The sequence below is a fragment of the Ursus maritimus genome, unplaced genomic scaffold (assembly GCF_017311325.1).
Source record: "Ursus maritimus isolate PB19 unplaced genomic scaffold, ASM1731132v1 scaffold_9, whole genome shotgun sequence".
Taxonomy (NCBI): Eukaryota; Metazoa; Chordata; class Mammalia; order Carnivora; family Ursidae; genus Ursus; species Ursus maritimus.
In genome coordinates this window covers 69,028,761-69,034,443 of record NW_024427107.1, presented here as the reverse complement: position 1 = coordinate 69,034,443, position 5,683 = coordinate 69,028,761, and the positions used below count along the sequence as shown (strand labels likewise).

The 5,683-nt window shown below is 44.2% G+C and overlaps 1 pseudogene; it reads right to left on the bottom strand.

The window, feature by feature from the left end:
• Window positions 1-1,532: 1,532 nt before the first annotated feature.
• On the bottom strand, window positions 1,533-2,947 carry LOC103661699 (annotated as a pseudogene).
• Between the last annotated feature and the right edge of the window lie 2,736 nt (window positions 2,948-5,683).

The following is a 5,683-nucleotide window of genomic DNA, read 5'->3' as shown; positions in this document are numbered from 1 at the left end:
CCTGGTGGCGCGCGCACCCGGCTCACGGTCTCAGTCAGCTGTTCTGCGGGTGCCAACCGGAGTCCTCCCACTCCCCCGTGCAAGTGGCTACCGCTTCCCGGCACCCGAACGCGGCGGCTCCCTCCCCCTTCCGTTTATCTTCCGATATCTGTGCACCGTTTCATGGCTCCCCGCTTCATACCTCAATACTCAGCGCTGGAGATGTTCACTTGTAGAGATCCAGATGCATCTTCCTGCGTCTCAGGTTGGTTCCGTGGTTGTTTAGGCTGGTCTGGTACCTATCCAGCTCGACTGGGGGGACCGGCTGAAAACGGTGTCTCCTACTCCTCCGCCATCTTAACTCCTCCTCCCCCACAGTAGATGTTTCTTAAAGTCAGCTTCTTTTCCTTATCAATGGATTGGTTCACTCAAGTAATGATTCTGTCTAACAGACACTGCACCATGTGCTTAGGGATGCAGCATGAACAAAAGAGATACAGTCTCAGCTTTGCTTCTTTCATTAAACATATTCTACAGGAAGATAAACTTTAAAAAGTTTTCAAAGAAATATATTAACAGATAATTTAGTAAGGGCTATGAAAGAGAAAGGAACAGGTACATTGACAGATTCTCTTTAGATCGGGGTTTGTGCAGAGATGGCCAGGTAAATCATTCTCTGAAAAATAGTAATGCTTTAAGCTGATGCTTGAATAGTAATAGAAATTAACCAGATAAAAAGTTTTGTGGGTCACCTTTAGGGGCGCCTGTGTAGCGCAGTCGTTAAAGCGTCTGCCTCGGCTCAGGGCGTGATCCCGGCGTACCGGGATCAAGTCCCACATCGGGCTCCTCTGCTAGGAGCCTGCTTCTTCCTCTCCCACTCCCCCTGCTGTGTTCCCTCTCTCGCTGGCTGTCTCTCTGTCACATAAATAAATAAAATCTTTAAAAAAAAAAAAAAAGTTTTGTGGGTGGTGGAAAGAGCATTTCAGGAATGGAAAACAGCATGTACACAGATCCCAAAGTGGGAAAAGAGTTATTGGCCAGAGTGGAAGTGAGCCAGGGTATAGGTATCTCTGTAGGCTTGGAGGTTTAAATTCCATTATCCCCTCAATGACGTGTGCCACAAGCTTCTCTTCGAAAGTGTTCAGGGCCTAGAATCACAAAGTATTCCACCAAAGATGTCTCTCTTTTTCTTTGCCCATGGTTACTCCCCGAAAAAAAGTGAATTGGATTCTTGGGACTTGGAACTTGAGTTGGGAAACTAGGGTAATTGTATGTTCTAATTTGTCCAGGACAGTAAGTCCTGGTGTCTGCACATTATCCCCAAGTAATTATTAACAGCATGTCCTTTCGTTCTGAAGTTTGTCCTGTTTTGGGTGATTAATTATGTGGTCATCTGACCCTTAACATATGGGATTTGGCCCCAGCCTGGGAGAACTCATTCGTTGTGTTTCTGGTTGTCAGTATGAGTGGGGTGATTTTCCTTTTCGTGATTTTTCCCTTTCTTTGGTCAGTTGGGATTACATTGTATTTAAAGCTTTGAGAATGATATCTGGTTAGACAATGGCAATTAAGTAAAGAGTGGCAAGTAGTATTGTTGTGGTGGTTGCCATAATCTGTGGGGATGACGATTTCTGCTGATGGAAGAGTCCTGCAATATGAGAGAACCACCGATTGACCAGAATGTTTAACTTTTCTATAGGAGGAAAGGAAATAATTTTTGGATGCCCACTCCAAGTCAGCCTCTGTGCTGGCTACTCCTTCTATGGTTGTGTTCAGTGTGTATTTAGATCTGTGTTTCGTTTGTTTGTTTGTTTGCATCTTTTTAAATATTTTTTTGTGTGTGTGAGAATTAGAGACTTTATTAGGCACAGAGTGTGACTGTTGGGCAGAATTACAAAATGGCTATTGGACTTCCTCCCAAGCTGCAGGACAGTGCTCCAGGGAAGGAAGGGCAGAAGAGCATTTGTTTTCTCTGCCCTCTCCCTTCAAGGCTGCATGTGGATGGCCGCGTCTAGTGGCATGACCTCTCCATTGATGAGTGGGTTCTTTTTTTTTTTTTTGGTATAATATATATATTATTATGTTAGTCACCATACAGTACGTCATTAGTTTTTGATGTCGTGTTCCATGATTCATTGTTTATATATAACACCCAGTGCTCCATGCAATATGTGCCCTCCTTAATACCCATCACAGGGCTAGTACCCCCTCCCCCAAAACAGAGAGGGAGACGAACCATGAGAGACTATGGACTCTGGGAAACAAACTGATGAGTGGGTTCTTGATGATGGCTTAAATCAGACGCCCATACTCAGCAGGGTCACCCATTCAGCTGGGGAAGGACACCTGGCTGGCCTACAAGTCTCGCACTCTTCTGGGAGGCAGGTCAGCAGCAGGGCGCCAGATAGGCCTGGAGCAGTGGCTGTCACTTGGATGCCTGTGGGAACTAGAGGCGGAGCAATGGGCAGTGTCATGCCTACTATGACCCCCTTGGAAGCAGAGTAAGCAGCCTGTCCAGCCTGGCCCTCAAAGGCAGCCAGTGCTGGCAGTGTTGATGATGACCCCACATTGGCCTCCCTGGTCTGGTTCATTCTGGCCCATCTCACCAGCCACCAGGTGGATCACATTAAAGATACCTGTGAGATTACATTAAGAACTTGCTGGAAGTCCTCCAAGGTATGGACCTGATTGTTCTTGAAGTCGTATGTCTTAATGGCCACTTCAATGCCTGCACAGTTGACTGCCACACATCCACGTGGCCAAATCTTTCTTTTGCTAAAGTCAGGGCTGCTTGCACGTCCTTCTCTGAGGTCAGGTCAGCTGGGGCGAAGGTGCACCTCTTCACTAACTGCTTGGCTTGGGCCTCCCCATCGAAGTTAGGCAGGTCCAGAAGCAAGCAGTGGCCTCTCGCCCCTCCAGCTGCTCTACCATGGCCAGACCTGGTTATTAGAGCAACCAGGCCCTTCATGTTCCCACATGCCACAGCCGTCTTTAAATCTGTGTTTCTAGACACAGTTTTTTCTCCTCTTGCTTGTAATTCTGGCTCCAACCCTTATTGACTGGGTGAAGTCAGGCAGATCACTGACCTCAGTGGACCTCAATTTTCTCTTTTGGAGGAGGTTGTTTAAAGTGGGAGTTCACATTCAATTGAGGTGATCAGAGAGTAAGTTCAGAATGAGACTGTAAGGAAAGCTGTAATTGTATTGTTTCTTTTGTTGTCTGAAGAAAGAGGGCTTCTAGAATAGGCTTTGCGATCATGCCACTGAGACACCATTGCCACCTCCAATGTGTTGCTTTATAACCATGGGTACGACACTCACACCAACTCTGCCCATGAATCATGACCAGGGCTGGGGGCTTGACCGCAGCCTAATAGCACCACTGAAGTCTGGTTGAGCATTTGGGATTCAGAAGCTGGGCAAGAGTGAGAAGTGGTTTTTCTGCTGGCTGCCGTTTTTGCTTTGTCTTCTCTGTCTAGCACATGACAGGATCTGGCAGAGGTAGTGGTCAGGGGAGCATGAGGGGGGAAGTAACCTTTTCTCTCATTGGGGGAGATTTGTTCCATTGAAACATGAAGTGCAACTTCACACGGCTGGGCCCTAGCTGGCTGGCAAAGGGCAGTGTGTTAGCAAACAAAAGTGTTCTTATGTTTTTGTCAATGAAAACTCAGTAAACCGCAGGAAGAGATGACAGTACCTTTCCCACTTCATTCACATGAATGATAATGAACTCCATTGTCGAGCAAGCCTTTGGGCATTATCTGATGCTGCTATTTCTGCTGGCCAGAATTTGCACATCTCCCACATGACTCGGGGGTGTGTAGTCTCTTTCCCACTGGGTGACTCTGACAGCTTCACATTCTACAGTTTCTGAGCTCTGGCCTGGATATCCAGCCACTCAAAATGAGCATGGCCATGTGGGCCCCAAACCTTCTGACATGGGAAGTAGTTCCAGGGGGCATTTAGATTACAATGGGCTTTTCTTACGGTTTTAAAATATACAGTGGCTTTTTGGCAAATGAAATTCTCACACACACACACACACACACACACACACACACACCCATTCCTCAGTGATTAGAATTTACAGTGAAACAGAATTTATAAAAATAATTTTGTAGGGTGAAGGAAAAGTAGCGATATTTAACTACATACCATGCTACAGACCCTATTCTAGATACTTCCCAAACACTGTCACCAAATCCTCCAAGGTAGATGTTAGCATCCCTACTATACTGGTGGGGACGCTTAGGTTCAGAGAGGTTAAATTATTGGCCTAAGATTATCACAAATAAAAAGAGTGGGTCAGGAAACTGGCACCAATTGAATTAATCAGTTACATGCCAGATGCAGTGCTAGGAATGTTGTAGACATTTCCTCACTGACTTCTCACAGTAACTTTGTTATTATCCTTAGAGATGAACAAAAAAATCAGAGTTCCACAAGACATTGTCTCGTGCCACAGCTAGGTTTTGAAACATGGTTTTGTTTTGTTTGTTTGTTTCTGCATATCACACTGCCATGTGATTGATTCCACTTTTGGGAGCCAGAGGCTGTTCATAAGCAAACAGAGTTACCTCAAGGATGTGATCAGAGGGGAAGCTGGTTTGGGCTGATTTAGCAGAAGCTCTCCTACCTGTGTCAAAAACTGTGTTCGATCATTTCTTTGCTCCTTTAGCAAACTTTGAAGACCTACTGTGCACAAAGCATCTCAGAGGGCACTGGTGTTCAATACAATGATCTTAAAGCTTGTGTAACAAAAGATGATGGATGTGTATTCTCTATACTGAGGCAGTAAGCAAAGTAGTGCAGTTTTGAGAGTGTTCCAGAAATAAGGAATTGTTAGTTAGTGGAAATAAAATTGACAATATCCTCCACACTCCAAGCATTTCAGTAATTTGTGTATAAATCTATGTCCTTGGAAAATATTCTTTTCTTCTCAATAATAGGTCAATTTCCAAATATAGGGTGTAGAACTTAAAAAGAGAAGCTACCATCTATCAAGTATTAAGTTGGAGTCAGGAGCAAGCTTTATATATCAGCTCTAAGTTTTATAAGAATCCTGAATATAGGTATTATTTTCCACATTTTCTAAGACAGGAACCTAAAACAGAGAGATTAAGCAACTTGAAATATCAGATCTTCAGCCAGGAATAGATGGAGCCAAGACTGTAAATTCAGTTCTGTTTTTGAAGTTCTGTGCTTTCTTCTCCTGGCTTGTTGATGTGTGCACAAATGAAGCTTACTCCTCAGCACAAATTTTGCTTTAGAATTCCTCAGCTTTGTTTTAAAACCAATGAGGCATTTTGTACTAGTCTCAAACATAACCCTAGGATTTGGGGAATCTAGTTATTCACCTAGGACCTACTGACCCTTATTTTATATAAAATTTTAGGTTGTGACCCCATTGAAGAATGCAACTATATACCTTCCCTGTCTGTGCTTGTGCTTCCTCTGTAAGAGCCCAACGTCCCTAACACATTGCAGGTACTCAGGAAGTGTCTGTTGAATGTAATGTGATTTAGGCTTTATGGCTTTTTGTTTTGTTTTTTTGTTTTTGGCTGAAAAGACTAGAAACAGACACCAAGAAGGGAGGAACATTTAAGACCACAAGATGTGGCCATTAACTGGAAGGAACCAGATACAGAAAAACATAAAAAGTAGATAGAAGGTTTCAAAAGCATCAGGGTTGGGGCAGATAACCC